The sequence below is a fragment of the Littorina saxatilis genome, linkage group LG13, assembly GCF_037325665.1.
Source record: "Littorina saxatilis isolate snail1 linkage group LG13, US_GU_Lsax_2.0, whole genome shotgun sequence".
Lineage (NCBI taxonomy): Eukaryota > Metazoa > Mollusca > Gastropoda > Littorinimorpha > Littorinidae > Littorina > Littorina saxatilis.
In genome coordinates, this window is record NC_090257.1 from 7,502,645 (window position 1) to 7,525,481 (window position 22,837).

Here is a 22,837-nt window from a genome sequence, read left to right on the forward strand (position 1 = left end):
ATTAAACACACACACACACACACACACACACACACACACACACACACACACACACACACACACACACACACACACACACACACACACACACGCACACTTTTTTTACTATCAGACGTTTTTCTATCATAACATATAATTATGTAAAACAATTTGTTTTTCTGAACATTATAATACTTGCATTTTGTTAATTACTTTTGTGATATATAAAAATGAAGCAGTTTCTTTATCTTTGATATCATTGTATATTTTAACTTCTCGAACGTGTGAATACACAGGCAAATCAAGGAAAGGCAAAATGCTTACATGATGTGCAGTAACAATCAATGCCTGGATGAAAATGATAACTACATTGCCCAGAATCTATACAGCAAAATTAATGTAACTACCTTTTCGCTTTGCCTCCCCTGATACTGGGATAATATCCATGAAGAACATGTGAATCCATGGATCATGTAGTAATAACCATTATTCCCCCCTCTGCTTCTTTACCTCTGTAAACTTGTAGAGCTAGTTATTTTTCGATAATGACCCAGCAACCAAACAAATAACGAGCCAGCAACAGCCTGAATCCTCGATAGTGCAATGGGTTGAGAAGCTGTTCTGTTTTGGTACTACTTTTGCGACTGAAAAGTTCCGAACGCTCTATACGTACTTATTCCCCCCTCTGCTTCTTTACCTCTGTAAACTTGTAGGGGTAGTTATTTTTCGATAATGACCCAGCAACCAAACAAATAACGACCCAGCAACAGCCTGAATCCTCGATAGTGCAATGGGTTGAGAAGCTGTTCTGTTTCGGTACTACTTTTTGCGACTGAAAAGTTCCGAACGCTCTAATGTACGAAGTATACATCTCTGGAGCAAACAATACAAACATGCCGCATTTAAATTAACAACTACAGGCCTGAACACATGAATCTCCATATAAAATCCATGAGTTCGGTTGTTTTCTGAATCTAGATCAGACGTTCATCACAAGCAATTTCCCAAGGCAAGTAACTCATACTTTGTCTAGCGACAAGAGTAGTTCCCCTTCTTTTCACTCAGTTTCTTCGACAACAGACTGCAATCCGACGGTCAGTTTTCAGCAATATTTCATTTAATAAACAGATCACACGCAACCAAATGCACACATCTCATCAATTTAAACAACATAAAGCGGTTTCATACACTATTTTCCCCAGAAAACTTAACTTCATACAGTTTTTAACGTTGGAACACGGGTGCAAAAGTTCGTCTGCTAGTCCCATTTGACGAAAGAACATTTTCCTAACCGATACCAAAACATATACAGAACACACAATATCTGCCTTTGCCGCCACAGCAGAATAACAGCATATCTGTGTACTTGATTTTAGTCCAAAATAGGAAAACTGACAAGAAGTGTTAACAGAATGGAATGATTTGCACGGAACTATACAACCGCGCGGTTGCCTGCGCGGGTTGACTGGTTGAGTGAATAGGATTCGATCAAACTTTCGCAAAAAAACTCCTCTTTTCTTTGAATAACTGAAGAAAGGAGGAATAAAGAGGTTACACACCTCGTCTCAGTGATTATCAAAAATAATGGTCTCAGTTCGCGGTCATGAAAAAGCTCGCTAAAGCTCGCATTTTTCATGATCCGCTAACTTCGACCATTATTTTTAATAATCACTGAGACTCGGCATGTAACCTCTACGAAGTATACATCTCTGGAGCAAACAATACAAACATACCGCATTTAAATTAACAACTACAGGCCTGAACACATGAATCTCCATATAAAATCCATGAGTTAGGTTGTTTTCTGAATCTAGATCTGCCGTGCACAAATCGTTCATCACAAGCAAATTCCCAAGGCAAGTAACTCATACTCTAGCCGACAAGAGTAGTTCCCCTTCTTTTAACGCAGTTTCTTCGACAACACTGACTGCAATCCGACGGTCAGTTTTCAACAATATTTCATTTTATAAACAGATCACACGCAACCAAATGCACACATCTCATCAATTTAAACAACATAAAGCGGTTTCATACACTATTTTCCCCAGAAAACTGAACTTCATACAGTAATTAACGTTGGAACACGGGTGCAAAAGTTCGTCTGCTAGTCCCATTTGACGAAAAAACATTATCCTAAGCGATGCTAAAACATAAACAGAACACACAATATCTGCCTTTACCGCCACAGCAGAATAACAGCATATCTGTGTACTTGATTTTAGTCTAAAACAGGGAAACTGACAAGAAGTGTTAACAGAATGGAATGATTTGCACGGAACTATACAACCGCGCATTAATCGATCGCCTGCGCAGGTTGACTGGTTGAGTGATTCGGATTCGATCAAACTTTCGCACAAAAACTCCTGTTTTCTTTGAATAACTGAAGAAAGGAGGAATAAAGAGGTTACACACCTCGTCTCAGTGATTATAAAAAATAATGGTCTCAGTTCGCGGTCATGAAAAAGCTCGCTGAAGCTCGCATTTTTCATGATCCGCTAACTTCGACCATTATTTTTAATAATCACTGAGACTCGGCATGTAACCTCTACATCCTTGGTAGCAAATGGTGCAGGTAGCCAGATGGGAAGTTATGCACCAAGTGCAATCAGCTCTTTTCGGCTTTTTTTGTCTTTGCTTCCTTGTAATGTTGGAATGAAATGCTGAAAGTGGAAGACAACAATACATACCGGGCAGTTACAACCAATCTCTTCAACAAACTTAGTTGTGTTTTCCAACCTCGGAAGTCAATCTATCAATCAATTTGAGGCTTATATCGCGCGTATTCCGTGGGTACAGTTCTAAGCGCAGGGACTTTTTTAGTTTTGTATTTTTATTTTTTATTTTTATTTGATGTAATTTATATCGCGCACATATTCAAAGCGCAGGGATTTATTTATGCCGTGTGAGATGGAATTTATTTACACAATACATCACGCATTCACATCGGCCAGCAGATCGCAGCCATTTTGGCGCATATCCTACTTTTCAAGGCCTATTATTCCAAGTCACACGGGTATTTTGGTGGACATTTTTATCTATGCCTATACAATTTTGCCAGGAAAGACCCTTTTGTCAATCGTGGGATCTTTAACGTGCACACCCCAATGTAGTGTACACGAAGGGACCTTGGTTTTTCGCCTCATCCGAAAGACTAGCACTTGAACCCACCACCTAGGTTAGGAAAGGGGGAAGAAAATTGCTAACGCCCTGACCCAGGATCGAACTCGCAACCTCTCGCTTCCGAGCGCAAGTGCATTACCACCTATATTCGGTAAGTAATATTCCATGTTGTATTGGTTTGAATACTATAAATTATTCCCCCCTCTGCTCCTTTCCTTTTGTAAGCCAGAAGGGGTGTTTAGTTTCGGTAATCACTTAGCAATCAAGCAAATCAATCTGAAGTTCACATTTTTCATGATACGCGAACTTCGACCATTATAGTTCACTGAGACTCAACATGTAACCTCTACTTCACAATATTGTCCGCCACTTTACCATGTTAGTTGTCTCTTAAAGCACATCTATAGTTTATCATGCTGTGTTTGTTTGTTGTATAATTACTAGTCCATGAGTGTGAATAAAACACTGTTTAAATCAAGTTATCCTATATGTGTATTTATGTGCATGTTGTATATTTGCTTCCTGTAAAGTTTGAATATATTTCGTAGAGTGGAAGACAGCACTAGGACACGTGGGGCAAGTAGGAAAATAACGTGTGTTTCATGGGATAGAGACAACAAGAACCGTGACGTAATGAGATCTAATTTGTTTGGTCAGCCGTACAGAACAATCAAGGAATTACACATAGATATAAATACCTTTTTCTAAAACAAAACAAAAACAAAAAAACAAAACGAGCAATGAAACAAAGAAGAAAAAGACCACACTGTGATCTGTACTCTAGCAATAGAACATCTGTACTCTAGCAATAGAACATCTGTACTCTAGCAATAGAACATCTGTACTCTAGCAATAGAACATCTGTACTCTAGCAATAGAACACAGCTTCACTGCGATTTCTTTTCGTCCGGCAAAACTACAATTCCCAAATGGATCACCGCTTCTCAAAGAAAATAAACAATTATCTGTAATAGCAACTTTTGGCAGTTTATCTATGGTGGAAAAAGCTTGCTTCTAGCTCATTTATTTTAAGAAGTGTTTTTGTATTACTAATTTGCATGCCAATCTTGTTTTGAATAAAGTTTCATTTTATTTTGTACTTCAATAAATTTTCATTATGTTGGCTTTTGTTGTTGTTGTGTGTACGCTTGCGGCGAATTTTGAATGAATACTTTTGCTGTGTGTGTGTGTGTGTGTGTGTGTGTGTGTGTGTGTGTGTGTGTGTGTGTGTGTGTGTGTGTGTGTGTGTGTGTGTGTGTGTCTTTTCAAGCGTATGAGTGTTTCAATTTTCTTTTCACCATCTGTTCCTGACAAGGAAGTCTTCTTTCCTATCCTGTGCATTTATCTTTGTATTTGTTCGGTGTTTACAATTGTCACGTGCGTTTCTTTCATCGATGTACACACGTCCTTGACGGACATAACGTTCCATAAAGTGTTTGGGAAATGTACAGTCTCAGCTGTCCGGTGGCTGCTCACTTCTTACAGGACTTTGGATTAATAGTCCAAGCAAATAAGAGAACAACGTTGAAGTGACAATGACTAGGTTTAAAATGTCCCTTATCAGAAAGTTCAACCTCAGTCCTTTGATGTTTATTAAACACATTTTCATATAAAGTTGGCGCTTCATATGGAAAAGTGGCTTTGAAATTGACCCTAATCCTTCTTTGGGCTCTGTAAATGTCGTTTGGGGCTATGGTTGTAAAACGGTATCTACTGGTCACCCCAATGTATAAACTGAAAACTCTTTCTGCACCAGAACACGCAGAAAGGATTGTATCTGCCTGATGTCTGATGCTTTTCAAAATCCCCAACCACTAACACCTTCAAAACGGACATTAACTGACACTGTTGTTTTTCCCTATATAATCCTTACTATTTTTCCGAGACGTCGTCGTGTTGTGTATTTAGCTTGCCACAACCTCATACATGGTCCTAAAAGTTAAAGTTGAAGAAAATACTAAAGATAAATGAACAAGCTGACGCAGTGTCATTCGCACCGTGAATCCCCCCATGGGAACATACTAAAGTCTGGTTCCAAATAGGCTCAATTTCCTTCTATTTCTTTGTATTTCTGCCTCGTAGGGGTAGGGGTGTTCAAACCAAAGGCACCTTTAAACCAAAATTCAAATCACACATCTTACAATACTAAGACACTCAGCAGTGAAAGGGTGTCTGCTGGTAAAAAATTCCAAACAATCCTAAAAGTACTTCACTACTAAACGTGCTTTTAAAAAGAGCCGTTATTTTTCCCTCTATAATCAGTATTGTGTTTTCTGCGAACATGTAGTCTATTTAGATGGTTGTCATGTGCACATGAGTTGCTAAAGCGTTTTCAGTTGGGCATATGTCAAAAAGCAAAGAATTAGCCCTTTGAAAACCATCAGAACTGTCACACAAAAATAACATTTACTTATCTCACCAACTGACCAAACATAGGGCTTTTCCTTATGTATTATGTATTGTCGTGTTTTTTGTAGCATACTTGTGAAAACAGCCACCACTGTTGTAAATGATACTTTAAAGAGCATTATTTCATTTTTACAGTTGAAGGACAACCTGGACTGCCGTATATTACAGCTGTTTTACAATCAGCCAAAATTTTCTTAACAAACGTATATTAAGAACAACTCCCATAGTGAAATTGAAGGAAAACAAAGTGAAAATCCCCCTGCCATAGAGGAGCTAAAGAATCAACAATAAACGACTGCATGGATAGCTTGATGCACGAATGCATTGCGGACATGTTTGTCTCCAACCAAGAGAAAGTTCCAAAAAATCCCTTTTGTGCTTCTTATTATACAGTGACGTCAAAGACAGCCTTTTCTGCTGTTCATACATTCAGGGGTTATGGTTACACTAAACGACGTAGTTGTAGCCATACTGCCATCCAGATTTATTTTTTCCTTGCGAGCAGTCACAGGGTGTTTGTGCTGTCTGCCAACCGTCAGACGACCCCGCCCAAGTCTGTTAAGGGACCGTTTGACCGTTATAGAACGCGTCTTTTTGATTTTTTAGCACATTTGGAAACGGTTGATTTTTATCCCTACCATTGTTTCCAAACATTATATAGGAATGTTTTGTGAACAACGGATAATAGCCGCTACTCGCATGTGTAGCAAAAGTGAGCGTACATACTCACCCTGGTCGTACAGCCGTTGTCCGTTGCCCGTCTTCATCTGTCTGTACAAATCATTACCTTTGGATTTTTCTCGAACGCTATGAAGTGAAGAAACACCAAATGTTGCAAAATGTTGTATGACCCCAAGAGCTCAAAAAATATACTTGAGAACCTTGACCTTACCTTAAGGTCAAGGTCACAGGGAGAATGAATGTGGTCTAAAAACTGCAAAATTTCACATTGTGCCAGTTTTCTGGAAAACAAATTAAAAACAGCGGGCTTAGTTTTGTATGGTATACAAGAAAAAGAAAGCCTTATCTTCTGATACCATTTTGGTTGACCTCGCTTCAATGTCAAGGTCACAGGAGTCCTTCAAAGTTGAATTGTATACATGTTTTGAAGTGACCTTGACCCTGAACTATGAAAAAAATCTTTCAAACTTCATAATTGTGTGGGGCACATGTTATATACTGATATTGAGCCACATTTAGTCACATATCATCAAGGTCAAGGTCACTTTGCCCCTTATGAAATGTGACTGAAACGGGCAATTGAATCACTAAAAGTGACAATGTCTCTTTGTAGAAAGTGCCAATAAGTATGTTTATGCTTCCTATGTCTTGAATTGATAGCCTTGTGATGTGTGACCTTTGATGATCTTGACCTTGGCCAAAGGTCATGTGTAATTTGGTAGGAAAAATCTGTAAACCAGTTCTAATAGTGTACAATGTCCTTGCCAGCTTCAGTTGTTAGACCTTCACCTTCAAGGTCACCTGAATGTCAAGGTCACTTTAAGACAAAGGTCAAGCATGAGAGTCGCATGGGCTTTGCTTTGTTAAGATTTTTTACCAAGACACATGGATTTCTTTACCCGGCTTGGTCACATTTTTCATAGGGGTCAATGTGACCTTGACCCTAACGATATGTGACCAGATGTGGCTCACTATGAAATTCTAACAAACGCCCCACTCAGTGTTTAACTTTGTAAGAGATATCGTCCATAGTAAAGTTAAAGGGGCAAGCTCACATCAAAATATGTCTACAATTCAACTTTGAAGGGCTCCTCTGACCTTGACATTGAAGCGAGGTCAACCAAAATGGTATCAGAAGATAAGGCTTTCTTTTTCTTGTATACCATACAAAACTAATCCCGCTGTTTTTAATTTGTTTTCCAGAAAACTGGCACAATGTGAAATTTTGCAGTTTTTAGACCACATTCATTCTCCCTGTGACCTTGACCTTATGGTAAGGTCAAGGTTCTCAAGTATGTTTTTTGAGCTCTTGGGGTCATACAACATTTTGCAACATTTGGTGTTTCTTCACTTCATAGCGTTGGAGAAATATCCAAAGGTAATGTTTAGTACAGACAGATAAAGACGGGCAACGGACAACGGCTGGACGACCAGGGTGAGTATGTACGCTCACTTTTGCTACACATGCGAGTAGCGGCTATTATCCGTTGTTCACAAAACATCCCTATATATTGGAAACAATGGTAGGGATAAAAATCAACCGTTTCCAACTGTGCCAAAAAATCAAAAAGACGCGTTCTATAACGGTCAAACGGTCCCTTAACAGACTTGGGCGGGGTCATCTAACGGTTGGCAGACAGCACAAACACCCTGTGACTGCTCGCAAGGAAAAAATAAATCTGGATGGCAGTATGGCTACAACTACGTCGTTTAGTGTAACCATAACCCCTGAATGTATGAACAGCAGAAAAGGCTGTCTTTGACGTCACTGTATAATAAGAAGCACAAAAGGGATTTTTTGGAACTTTCTCTTGGTTGGAGACAAACATGTCCGCAATGCATTCGTGCATCAAGCTATCCATGCAGTCGTTTATTGTTGATTCTTTAGCTCCTCTATGGCAGGCAGATTTTCACTTTGTTTTCCTTCAATTTCACTATGGGAGTTGTTCTTAACATACGTTTGTTAAGAAAATTTTGGCTGATTGTAAAACAGCTGTAATATACGGCAGTCCAGGTTGTCCTTCAACTGTAAAAATGAAATAATGCTCTTTAAAGTATCATTTACAACAGTGGTGGCTGTTTTCACAAGTATGCTACAAAAAACACGACAATACATAATACATAAGGAAAAGCCCTATGTTTGGTCAGTTGGTGAGATAGGTAAATGTTATTTTTGTGTGACAGTTCTGATGGTTTTCAAAGGGCTAATTCTTTGCTTTTCGACATATGCCCAACTGAAAACGCTTTAGCAACTCATGTGCACATGACAACCATCTAAATAGACTACATGTTCGCAGAAAACACAATACTGATTATAGAGGGAAAAATAACGGCTCTTTTTAAAAGCACGTTTAGTAGTGAAGTACTTTTAGGATTGTTTGGAATTTTTTACCAGCAGACACCCTTTCACTGCTGAGTGTCTTAGTATTGTAAGATGTGTGATTTGAATTTTGGTTTAAAGGTGCCTTTGGTTTGAACACCCCTACCCCTACGAGGCAGAAATACAAAGAAATAGAAGGAAATTGAGCCTATTTGGAACCAGACTTTAGTATGTTCCCATGGGGGGATTCGCGGTGCGAATGACACTGCGTCAGCTTGTTCATTTATCTTTAGTATTTTCTTCAACTTTAACTTTTAGGACCATGTATGAGGTTGTGGCAAGCTAAATACACAACACGACGACGTCTCGGAAAAATAGTAAGGATTATATAGGGAAAAACAACAGTGTCAGTTAATGTCCGTTTTGAAGGTGTTAGTGGTTGGGGATTTTGAAAAGCATCAGACATCAGGCAGATACAATCCTTTCTGCGTGTTCTGGTGCAGAAAGAGTTTTCAGTTTATACATTGGGGTGACCAGTAGATACCGTTTTACAACCATAGCCCCAAACGACATTTACAGAGCCCAAAGAAGGATTAGGGTCAATTTCAAAGCCACTTTTCCATATGAAGCGCCAACTTTATATGAACATTTGTTTAATAAACATCAAAGGACTGAGGTTGAACTTTCTGATAAGGGACATATTGAACCTAGTCATTGTCACTTCAACGTTCCCTTCACTAAAGTGGCTAAGATGCCTGGACTATAAGAACAATATCACAACAGAACGTGCTTTTCACTTTTGTCTCATGACCTTATTCCTTCCCCGATCCCTTGCAACGTGTTGTATGAAAGTTGTTTTGATCATAAGTGTGTCATCGTCACTGGTATGCACCGACAGAATATTTCACAGCCAAAGGTGTACCGTCGTAGTTGTTACAACTTCTTATCTTGACACTGTTAACTGTAATTAAATATGTTGAGGGCGGGCACTCGTGGACAGCGTGATTTGTTAGAGTTTACATCCACCGCCACTGACAACACCCCTCTCCCCCCTACCCCATTCCCTGTACTGACAACACCACCACCACAACCCTTACTCCCCCACTCCACCCCCGACCTTAACGGCAACTCATTTTTGCTCTAATTTCGAACACGTCCACGCACACACACACACACACACACACACACACACACACACACACACACACACACACACAAACACACACACACACACACGCACACTCACACACACACGCACACTCACACACACACACACACATACACACACACACACACACACACACACACACACACACACACACACACACACGAACACACACACACACATACACATACATACATACACACACACCAACATACACACACACACACACACACACACACACACACACACACACATACACACACACGTACACACAAACACACACACAAACACACACACACACACACTCACACACACTCACAAACGCACACACACACACACACACACACACGCACGCACGCACGCACGGAAGCATACACAAACACACAGGTCTACACACACTCACCCCCGGTACCTCAACTACACCCCCCTCCCCCCCCCCCCATCCCTCCTTCCACACGCGCACACAAACAACAGAAAACAAGACTGTAACACTGGATGAGAGCAGCCGTCAACTTGAACACACTCGTGTAAATTACGATCGTCCCACCCAGGCTGTTACACTGGATGAGAGCAGCCGCCCACTTGAACACACTCGTGTAAATCACGATCGTCCCACCCAGGCTGTAACACTGGATGAGAGCAGCCGTCGACTTGAACACACTCGTGTATATCACGATCGTCCCACCCAGGCTGTAACACTGAATGAGAGCAGCCGTCAACTTGAACACACTCGTGTAAATTACGATCGTCCCACCCAGGCTGTTACACTGGATGAGAGCAGCCGTCAACTTGAACACACACCGGCATTCTGCGGATAAACGTTTTTTGTTTCGTATGTTGTTGTTTGTTTTGTTTTTTGACCGAACAAGTTTTGTGGTTCTTACGCTCAAACGCCTATCTCAATCTGCGGAATGAACACTATTTTGACTGGCTCTGTATCTCCCGTATCTTCCTGCCAGCCTGAGCCTGCCGCCAGCAATCTTTACTGGAGCCAGTGGTTGTAAACAAACCTGTCTAGCAGACCTAGATGAAGCCCAATCATCACCAAGGTGTCCATACTTAATGAACAAAGAAGGTTAAGATGAACTAAGCTGTTTATAACTTTATTCTGCACATACATGACACAGAGCACTGACAGAAAAAAGCGAAAACTTAAAGCATCCAGACTCACAAACATAACAAGACACAGGAGTAAGTGAAACTGGCCAAATGATATCCAGGTAATCCACACAGTTCTCACAACACTGTCGTCGTCACTAACGCTGCCATTGTACTTTTCTTCTGTCCAAACAAAAACATTTATAAAAAGGATTGTCAAGTTCTAGCATACGGAGAATCTCCTCTCCCTTCAAAGTTTGCTTTCAATACAGGTTTTTTCTCGAAAATTGTACACAAACATTTAGAATTCTGATCACACATTGCCACACAGCAGCACAAAGCATGGGAAGTAACTCTTGATATTCGAAGCAAACACGAGTGTTCTACCCTGGACCACTATCGGTGATAAACGACTGCAGGCGCCGCTCGGCTGTAGGCCTAACGACTGTGTTACGCGGCCCGTCACGCTAAAACTTCCTCTCTTTGGCAATAGGCAGACAGTGTTTTTGATATTTGGTATATGTGCAGGTGAAACAATGCACTTAATCCCTGTCAAAGCATGGTGATTTAAACGATCATTTACACTAGATGGATTTTAGCTGTAAAACTACAACGCAATGTTTCCAATTATATTTCATGTAGGCGACTTAAGACCGACTTAAAAAAACCGCACACTGTAGCTTTCAATATTTGTTGTATTCACCACACACACACACACACACACACACACACACAAACACACAAACATACACACAAACACACAAACACACACGCACACACACACGAACTTACACACACATACACACGCACTTACACACACACACACACACACACACACACACACACACACACACACGCACACACACACACGCACTTTGACACACACATACACACGCACTTACACACACACACACACACGCACATACACATACACACACACACATAAACACACACACAAAGGCACATACACAGGCATACACACACAGGTACACACATACACACACATACACACACGCACACACACACACATAAACACACGCACACACACACACATAAACACACACATATGTACACACACACACATATCACACACACACACACATATCACACACACACACACAAACACACACACACACACACACGCATACACACACACACACACGCCCACGGCACACACACACAGCACACACACACACAATCTACTACAAGAAAAATGTTCATTCAAAATGAACAGCGTCGATGCAATGTCCACCAAAGATTTATTTTGGGAAGTGTTAAAGGTTAGGGTCAAAAGTTAATGAATTGCATGTTGTGCTGGATATATAAATTGTTTATTTCAGTCAATGCTTGATTCATAAGTACATTTTTCAGCATGGTGCATCTACAGGAGGGTGCTCCAACAATGATGCATAGTGCCAACATTTAGCGCAAACTTTTCACAACAGTGCATTATTACCACAAAGCGCATACAGCGATTATATAGTAGCAAGTTGCACTAAACATTTGAACAAAATGCATTTTGTTCAAATGTTAACAGCACAGCACCAAGTTTTGCATAAGTGCACAACAGCACTGACCATTTCACAAAAGTGCATTACAGCTGTGACAATTTTACAAAAGTGCATTGACCATTTCAGGCAGATGGCTAACATGCAGATTTCGCTTTTGTCTGTCTTTCTTTGAAAAGTAGGCATGTTCAAGATCGATGAAGTCATGAGCAATTGGGTTAGATGACAGAAAAGATTCAAAAACGTCAGATTCAGTTAGATGACAGAAAAGATTCAAAAACGTCAGATTCAGTGTTTTGGGCACTGTTGAACAGGAACATTCTCTCCTGTTCAACAAATGTGGGTTCAATTCAAAAGCAACATTGTCACAGATAGGCTAGTGTTACATTTCTGTAAAGTTTCAAAAACATCTTCCATGTTTTGGTTACTGTTGAACAGAGGCATATTTTCCTGTTCAAAAAAGTCTGACACAAATTGTCGTAGTTGTGGGTTAAGGTTCGATCTATACTGTCCTTCAAACGAGTCGTAGAACCGTCATTGTCACAGATAGTGTTACATTTCTGTTTTACATTCAAACGAGTCGTAGAAGTAGTAGTACATTTGCGTTTGGTTGTTTTTTCTTTTAGATTCCTGTCACTCATACTAGCAGTATTGATTGAGGTACATACATCTGTTGATGTACAGGGATGACTTGTTTGTAATGAATCCTTGTTTCCTCCACATTGAGTTTGCATTGCAGTTGGACAGAAATGAACAGGTGTTAATTGATAAACACATTGATAATGGCTTTTGAGAAAATCAATCAATTCTGCAAAGGAATTAACTTGATGACATCAAAACTGCAGCGCCATTTGAAGAATGGTTACCATTTCTGTTTCTTTGATGGGAATCAAACAAATAAAAACATTGACTATCCAAGTTACCATGAATGGCAATAGTTGACTCCTGAAAAGTAGCAAGGATATAATTTGAGACGATAAACGCCTGATGCAATCCCTCCTCAAGGTCAGTCAACTCAAAACCTTCATCATTCGCAACATCAGTAGGCAACACAGCGGGATTCGTATGTCCAGAAATCATGTCGAAAAAATATTACATTTCAAAAGCATGTCCAACCACAGTTGTTGGCAAGTGTTCGTGTCCGAAGTAGCCTTCAGTGTGTGTATATGTATTCATGTGACAGAGAACGTGACCTCATTGTTCAATCCTCTCTCTCTCTTCTTTCTCATTCGAACGCACACACGCAAGAACGTAGCCTACGCAAGAACGTAGCCTACGCACGCATGCACGCGCACGCACACACACACACACACACACACACCCCCCGCTGACGCACACGGCAAACCACACACACACACACTGACTGTCGGCAAGCATCTCTTTTTGTTTTCTTTACCTTTGTTTATTGTGTTTTCGATATTTGTGTTTATTTTTTGCTTGACTTATCTGTTTTATTTTAATGTTTGCTATCCACATCGTGTGATAAATGTTTCTTCTCAGTCTCCGAGTCAGTTTAGTTTCTGCACGCCGCTTTGGTACTCCTTGTTTTTCTTTCTGGTGTTTTGTGCGCGACTGATTTGCGGATTTATTTTTATTCCTTTCATATGCAGTTGAAGTGTTGTGGGTGTTATTGTCTGTATATGCTATGTTGCGTCTGTGTATGCCTACAAGAATTTTGGGTGTAATGTGCCTGTGGTCTGCTCGCAGTCGAGCACAGAAAACATGGCGGCGCCCTGCAGGCAAATTCGTGGAAAGTCTTCCCGACCGCAGATACCAGCGTCGTCCGCGACGCTGGAATAACAAAAATACAACACAAGGTATAGGACTCACCAAGTCGAAACTTCAGATCCTTCATTTGACTCTGCAAGGTCTCTGTTTTGTTCTTCAGTTTACCAATGACGTCATGCCGTGGTAGGTTATCTTTCTGTGAGTCATTCTGCATCTGTAATTGTCGTGCCTCCATGATGGATAAGCGGGCCGCCATCTCGTCAACGTAAATGGTGTCATCACGCAGCGGAGAGCCAGGCCTGGTGGCCGGGGAAAGGGAGGGGAGACTACACGTGTAGTTGCCTCCCTTGACGGGGTTGGACAAGAGCAGGTGAAAGTTGCCTTTGTGGAAGTAAGAGCTGCTCAGCGTTTCGCCGTTGGGGGTCTGCAAGGCAAACAGGGAGGAAAGGAGAGCTTAGTAAAGAATTTCTGAATGTATTCTTCCTGATCCTGGATACTGTTTTGTTAGAAAAACAGAAGAAGAAAAACAAGTGCACCAAACACATAACTTGGTTAAAAGCACCGTACGCCTCCCGTAAACCATCTCAGACACTGTCAGGCTTTTACACACAGTACAAACACCCTTCCATTTGAACGCTCACCGAACGGGAACATCCTAGTAGTGCCCTACGTAAAGAGCGAGCAATTTTCAAATAATTAATGTTGCGGATTGTCTCCTCTCAAAATCGGACCGTGGTGCGTTTGGGCGCCAGACCTAACTTTTAAAATCTAAACAATAAATTGACAGCTTGTTACACAAACATTCTTAAATCATAAAAGAATTATTTTTTCATCAAGACAAGATCAGTACAATTGGAAGTTTTGAAAGTTTGAAAAAAGAAACGCATAAACCGTCGTCTGCTACGAGAACCACGACCTTGCGTGACCCTGCTTCTCGTAGCAGACGACGGTTTATGCCTATCGCCAGTTCCTCTGAACACTCAAAAACCATCGCTAGAGTTCTTGTGAATCACAACCGTTTGTTTCGTATAGATTCAGAGGTACATAATAACGTGCTATTGCAAATAAGCTTACAGCGAGTTGCATTCAAATTACAAACTGACGTTTACATTGTGAAAAAAAGGAAACTAGATCACAAGGGTTCACGATGGCTCAGGGGTAAGATCAGTTAGCTGTTGCTTTTTGGGTCCAGCGGACTATTTAGGCCAAATCAGGACCCCCTCAGGGGTAAGATAAACCACACAAAATGAATTCTTTGAAAATTGCTCGCTCTTTTACGGAGGGCACGTAGGATGTTCTCAAGCGGTGAGTGTTTAAATGAAAGGGTGTGTGTACTGTATGTAAAAGCCTGACAGTATCTGTCACGTCTTGAAAGGCTTACTGTGCCTTTAAATACACAAAAATAAAACTGCTCAGCGTTTCGCCGTTAGGGGTCTGCAAGGCACACAAGCAGGAAAAGAGAGCTAAGTAAAGCCTTTCTTAATACATTCAGGTGGCATCATTATGTTCTGTGGGTTTGTTATTTTACAACTATGAAAACGTCTTCTTCCATGCTGCTATTGCATACATAATACGAGCTCGTACCATTCTGACATTCCTGCAAGCAAGCAGTTTCAAGTCGCAGATATCACAACATTACCCACACGCACATTATATAGCACAAAATCATGCACACACACACACACACACACACACACATACCGACAAACGGACACACAGACACACAAATGCAAACAAACCCAAACACACACACATTAACATACCCACAGAGATACAAAGAGACAAACGCACATAAACACACATGCGCGCGCGCGCGTGCAAGTACACACTAACACTCACACACACAGATACACACAGACACACATAGGCATACACCTATATGATTTGCAATAATACACCGACCTGTATTGTATTTTCTAAGAAGGGAATTTCACATGTTCTACAAATAGGTTTCTGTTGATAGCTTTGTCAATTAGTCGGTATATCTCCGAGCGTGTGTGTGTGTGTGTGTGTGTGTGTGTGTGTGTGTGTGTGTGTGTGGGTGTGTGTGTGTGTGTGTGTGTGTGTGTTTGTGTGTTTTTGTGTGTGGGTGTGTGTGTGTCTCTCTCTCTCTTTCTCTCTCTCTCTGTCTCTCTCTCTCTCTCTCACTCCCTGTGTCCCTCACCCCCCCACACACACAAATGTACACACGCTTGTACGCTTGCACGCACACGCACAAACACACACACACCCACACACATACACGAGCACACACTCACACATACACACACACACACACACACACACACACACTCGTACTCATAAACACACACACACACACACACACACACACACACACACACACACTCATAAACACACACACACACACGCACACACACACACAGACACAAACACACACACACACATAAACACATCACACAACCACGCCAATGTATAAAGAGTCATGCGACCACTATAAAAAATACTAATAACAAGTCGCGTAAGGCGAAAATACAATATTTAGTCAAGTAGCTGTCGAACTCACAGAATGAAACTGAACGCAATGCCATTTTTCAGCAAGACCGTATACTCGTAGCATCGTCAGTCCACCGCTCATGGCAAAGGCAGTGAAATTGACAAGAAGAGCGGGGTAGTAGTTGCGCTAAGAAGGATAGCACGCTTTTCTGTACCTCTCTTTGTTTTAACTTTCTGAGCGTGTTTTTAATCCAAACATATCATATCTATATGTTTTTGGAATCAGGAACCGACAAGGAATAAGATGAAAGTGTTTTTAAATTGATTTCGACAATTTAATTTTGATAATAATTTTTATATATTTAATTTTCAGAGCTTGTTTTTAATCCAAATATAACATATTTATATGTTTTTGGAATCAGAAAATGATGGAGAATAAGATGAACGTAAATTTGGATCGTTTTATAAATTTTTATTTTTTTTTACAATTTTCAGATTTTTAATGACCAAAGTCATTAATTAATTTTTAAGCCACCAAGCTGAAATGCAATACCGAAGTCCGGGCTTCGTCGAAGATTACTTGACCAAAATTTCAACCAATTTGGTTGAAAAATGAGGGCGTGACAGTGCCGCCTCAACTTTCACGAAAAGCCGGTTATGACGTCATCAAAGACATTTATCGAAAAAAGGAGAAAAACGTTCGGGGATTTCATACCCAGGAACTCTCATGTAAAATTTCATAAAGATCGGCCCAGTAGTTTGGTCTGAATCGCTCTACACGCACGCACGCACGCACGCACGCACGCACACACACACACACACACACACACACACACACATACACCACGACCCTCGTTTCGATTCCCCCTCGATGTTAAAATATTTAGTCAAAACTTGACTAAATATAAAAACAAGTCGCGTAAGGCGAAATAACAACATTTAGTCAAGCTGTCGAACTCACAGAATGAAACTGAACGCACTGCATTTTTTCACCAAGACCGCATACTCGTAGTTTCGTCAGTCCACCGCTCGTGGCAAAGGCAGTGAAATCGACAAGCCAGAATAGTGCGGTAGTGGTCGCGCTGAGCAGGTTAACATGCTTTTCTGTATCTCTATTTTTTTAATCCAAACATATCATATCTATATGTTTTTGGAATCAGGGACCGACAAGGAATAAGATGAAATTGTTTTTAAATCGATTTCGGAAAATTAATTTTAATCATAATTTTCATATTTTTAATTTTCAGAGCTTGTTTGTAATCCAAATATAACATATGCATATGTTTTTGGAATCAGAAAATGACGAAGAATAAGATGAAATTGTTTTTGGATCGTTTAATAAGAAAATAATGTTAATTACAAGTTTCCAATTTTTAATGACCAAACTCATTCATTAGTTTTTAAGCCACCAAGCTGAAATGCAATACCAAAGTCCGGCCTTTGTCGAAGATTGCTTGGCCAAAATTTCAATCAATTTGATTGAAAAATGAGGGTGTGACAGTGCCGCCTCAACTTTTACAAAAATCCGGATATGACGTCATCAAAGAAACAAGTCGCGTAAGGCGAAAATACAATATTTAGTCAAGTAGCTGCCATTTTTCAGCAAGACCGTATGCTCGTAGCATCGTCAGTCCACCGCTCATGGCAAAGGCAGTGAAATTGACAAGAAGAGCGGGGTAGTAGTTGCGCTAAGAAGGATAGCACGCTTTTCTGTACCTCTCTTTGTTTTAACTTTCTGAGCGTGTTTTTAATCCAAACATATCATATCTATATGTTTTTGGAATCAGGAACCGACAAGGAATAAGATAAAAGTGTTTTTAAATTGATTTGGACAATTTAATTTTGATAATAATTTTTATATATTTAATTTTCAGAGCTTGTTTTTAATCCGAATATAACATATTTATATGTTTTTGGAATCAGCAAATGATGGAGAATAAGATAAACGTAAATTTGGATCGTTTTATAAATTTTTATTTTTTTTTACAATTTTCCGATTTTTAATGACCAAAGTCATCAATTAATTTTTAAGCCACCAAGCTTAAATGCAATACCGAACCCCGGGCTTCGTCGAAGATTACTTGACCAAAATTTCAACCAATTTGGTTGAAAAATGAGGGCGTGACAGTGCCGCCTCAACTTTCACGAAAAGCCGGATATGACGTCATCAAAGACATTTATAAAAAAAATGAAAAAAACGTATGGGGATTTCATACCCAGGAACTTTCATGTGAAATTTCATAAAGATCGGTCCAGTAGTTTAGTCTGAATCGCTCTACACACACACACACGCGCACACACACACACACACACGCACATACACCACGACCCTCGTTTCGATTCCCCCTGGATGTTAAAATATTTAGTCAAAACTTGACTAAATATAAAAATGAAAAAATGTCCAGGGATATCATTCCCAGGAACTCACATGTCAAATTTCATAAAGATCGGTCCAGTAGTTTAGTCTGAATCGCTCTACACACACACACACACACACACACACACACACACACACACACACACACACACACACACACACACACACACACACACACACACACATACACCACGACCCTCGTCTCGATTCCCCCTCTATGTATAAACATTTAGTCAAAACTTGACTAAATGTAAAAAGTAGCAGAGTCCTTGTCTACTCTCCCCTTCCTCCCGTTTCCGCAAATGCGGTGGTAATTCCCCTGTAAGGGACAACTCATTATCAAGTGTTGGTATCTGCAGGTTGAAATGTCCGAAGCTTGTCTGTTCACAACCTCGAACTGTTGAGGTGATCCCCGAATATGGAATTCTTTTTCTTCGGAAGAGCACATTTGTCAGACCATTTGACCAACATGCTTGCTACTCATGCATACGCTGAAGTACATGAATACCAAATATGAAGTAACTCGGTCAACGGATGCAGAAGTTGTCATCTTTTGTTTATGTGTATTATTGGGTCACCTTGTACTATCCAAGATACAAATGATGATCTGTTTGATTCATTTTGAAATATGGTTGTCGCTGGCTTTTTTCTTTGCGCTTTTAAGCAGTATTTCAGCTGTCTTAGTTAAAGATCTATAGCATCACAAAATCAAGATCCTTTTTAATCAGCTTGGAATAATGTTGCTGCGGGGTTTATTTAGCAGTATTTCAGCCCTATTCGTTTCCAATTGTTCCTCCAAAAAACATGATATTTGTTATTCAGCTTGGATTATTGGGCGAGGATAATTACGAGAGCCAGGAAAGATAATTGTTATATAGGCTGGCACTGTATTTTCTCAGGACAACGGGCTGCTCTGAGGGCTGTGCTTCGTACAACCAATATCACAGTCGACGCTCCGATCAAGATGACTCCACTGCAGCAAACAGCGTATGACTACGACAACACTACGGGTAAATACACCGTTCCTTTCTCTGGCTGGTACTCCGTGGCCTATCAACTCTACCCCATGAAGAAAGTCGTCCACTGGTTGACTATGGACCTGTACAACAACGCGTATATTGTTGCACGTGCACGATGTTCGGACACTGCAAACTTTTCTTCATCGTGTCACTCGTCGCTCGCCCTGCACCTGAATGGTGGGGACAGGCTGTCGGTGGGGTCTGATCACCCTGGACCCTACTGGAAGGGCATTTGGGACAGCTTTCTGACCTTTGTCTTGGTCAGCCCAGACCATTAAGGGCTCTTTTGACATATGGTGCGTCTTATGCGCCTTATGTCTTCTTTAAAAGCAATTGTCTCTCTCTCTCTCTGTCTCTCTCTCTCTGTCTCTCTCTCTCTCTCTTTCTCTCTCTCTCTCTCTCTATTTCTCTCTCTCTCTCTGTCTCTCTCGCTCTGTCTCTGTCTCTCTCTCTTTCTCTCTCTCTGTCTCTCTCTCTCTTTCTCTCTCTCTTTCTCTCCCTCTCTATCTTTCTCTCTTTCTTTCTCTGTCGATCCAAGGGTCGCAGGTTCGAATCCGGGCCGGGCCGGACACGGGTCAACTTCACAACATTAAAGTCTAAACCCACGATAGTTCGAAATCGAAAGTACGCCACACTTCGATGGTTTTGCACATTCTAGCGGTACTTTACCAGGTCAGTGTTATTGGAAATATGATAGGCGTGCTTGTTATTACATACGTGAACCTATGTTTTATGTTTTATGTGTGTTGTTATATACAGTTGTTGTTATAATCGTTTACAGGCAGGCAGGGTGTGCCGAAGAACATTTTCCATTTTTATGTCATATTTTAATGGACAATAAAGTGCTGTTATTGTTATTGTTATTGTTAGATATTTCGATCGACTCCAACCGGAGGAAGACGTACACGCCGGTGTAACGATGTCATCTTGGCCCCGTGGTCATATTACCCCCTCGGCTTCCGGTTGATCTTGCATAAATTCGATCCACACTGAATAAAAACAACCACTTTTCGATAGTACTGATGAGCGACCTTGGGTACCTTACATTCATGGGACCAAATTTGTCCAACCAATTTTTTTTTAATTTAACTTAGACATTTGATGCATCCTTAAATGTTTCCCTTTTCATTCAAGGGACGTAACCACTCGGTACACGTTTTCAAAGAAATCGAATTTTGGGGTGAAATCTATTACATTTCTTCTTCTTCTTCTTAGTGATAGGTAGCCAACATCAGCATGGTGATGAATCTGCTACGCTTGGGTGATGGTGGTTCCGGTCTATTGCTTGGTCAGGGGTGAAGTTCAGGGGGGGGGGGGAGGTTGGGGGTAGGGGGGGGGGGAGGGATGATGGGTCAGTGGAGAGTTGCCAGCCTGGCCTGAAAGGATGCCAGGGATGGCGCTGTGGCAGTTTCTACAGGCAGGCGGTTCCACTCTGGAATGGTGCGCGGGAAGAATGTTTTCTGCCTGTAGGCTGTCCTGGAGTGGGGGATTTCGTAGGACAGAGCGTGGGTCTGCCTGGTCGTGCACTTGGGTGGTCTTGGCTTTGGTGCGTGGTTACTCTTCACTGCGACAAGGTCGTGGTGGACTTTGTAGAAAGTTGTTAGTCTCGCTCGCCTCCGTCTGCTCTCAAGCGTAGGCCACTCAAGGTCTTCGAGCATGTTGTTGACGCTGGAGGTCTGGCGGAAGCGATGCGACACCCATCTGGCTGCTCTTCTTTGGACCTTTTCGAGAGAGGCACCAATTTTCTTCACATACAAGAAACTGACATGCTTTATGTCCTTAAATAATTTCACTTTTTTGATTTTTACCAGGAAACAACATTTCAGTCTCGAGTATATATCGAGGGGGTAATAATTGACCACGGGGCCAAGATGACATCGTTATACCGGTGTAACACGAAATTTTTACTCCACGAAACATTTACTCTGGAGTAAATATTTCGTACGAAATTCATACTCCGAGTACACTTTTCGTACGAGAAAAGAACTCCCCAAGGCACGAAAAAAATACTCCCTCCACGAAATTTTTACTCCCCATTTTTTTTACTTCCAGTAAAAATCTCGTACGCAAAAATGGGATGCGGGCGAAGGGATAATGCCAATAAGTGATCTCGCGCACACGAATGTCGCGCTACCCTCCTTCCACCCCTTCCACCACCAAGACTAACAGGGGACAAGGGAGTAAAAATTTCGTACACCTGGCATGGGAAGTTAAAGTGCTCGTGTTGGGGTGAAGTAATTTATTCGTTATTTATTCGTCAGGGCAGAGACATAGATAGAATGTATGCATGTCTCTGGTCAGGGGAGTAACATTTTTGTACGAAATGTTTACTCGGAACTCACCTGTCTTGGGGAGTAATTTTCTCGTGCAATGGGGGAGTGCTTTTTTTCGTAAAGGGAGGAACTTTTTCGTACGAAATGTTTACTCCGGAGTAAAAATCTCGTGGGAGTAATTTTCTCGTGTTACACCGGGCTCAAACCCAAAACTGTTTTCGAGAGAAGGACTGTTCCTTCCATGCTATTGCCTGTTAATTAAAGATGGGCTCAAAAATATTAACGCACTTCAAACAAAGCCTTTGTTTTGATAGACTTATTCAGTTATTGTTGTTTCTTTGTTGTCAATTGGTTTTGATGTACGGCCATTTTTTCTTATTTAGAAGAGACGATAAATGTGTAATTGTGTTCTATTGTGAAAAAGACTTGTACGGAGATTAATCATATGATTCTCTCTCTCTCTCTCTCTCTCTCTCTCTCTCTCTCTCTCTCTCTCTCTCTCTCTCTCTCTCTCTCTCTCTCTCTCTCTCTCTCTCTCTCTCTCTCTCTCTCTCTTTCATGCACGCGTACACATACGCACTTTCTCTGAAGATCTGGTCTTATCTCCCTGCTCCACAACTTTCTGAATCTGATAAAACAACGAAAAAAGTTAAATATCAAATAACTAAAGGGAAGTAAGCACTCTTAATGCATACATGTGTAATTG

At 40.9% G+C, this 22,837-nt stretch overlaps 1 long non-coding RNA gene across 1 annotated transcript; it reads right to left on the reverse strand.

Annotated features, from left to right (window-relative positions):
- Positions 1-3,812: 3,812 nt before the first annotated feature.
- Positions 3,813-4,061, reverse strand: LOC138946386 (uncharacterized). The gene is made up of 2 exons (XR_011449252.1): positions 3,983-4,061; positions 3,813-3,938 (listed from the first exon to the last, which is right to left on the reverse strand). It is a non-coding gene; the product is annotated as an uncharacterized lncRNA (long non-coding RNA).
- Positions 4,062-22,837: the final 18,776 nt, after the last annotated feature.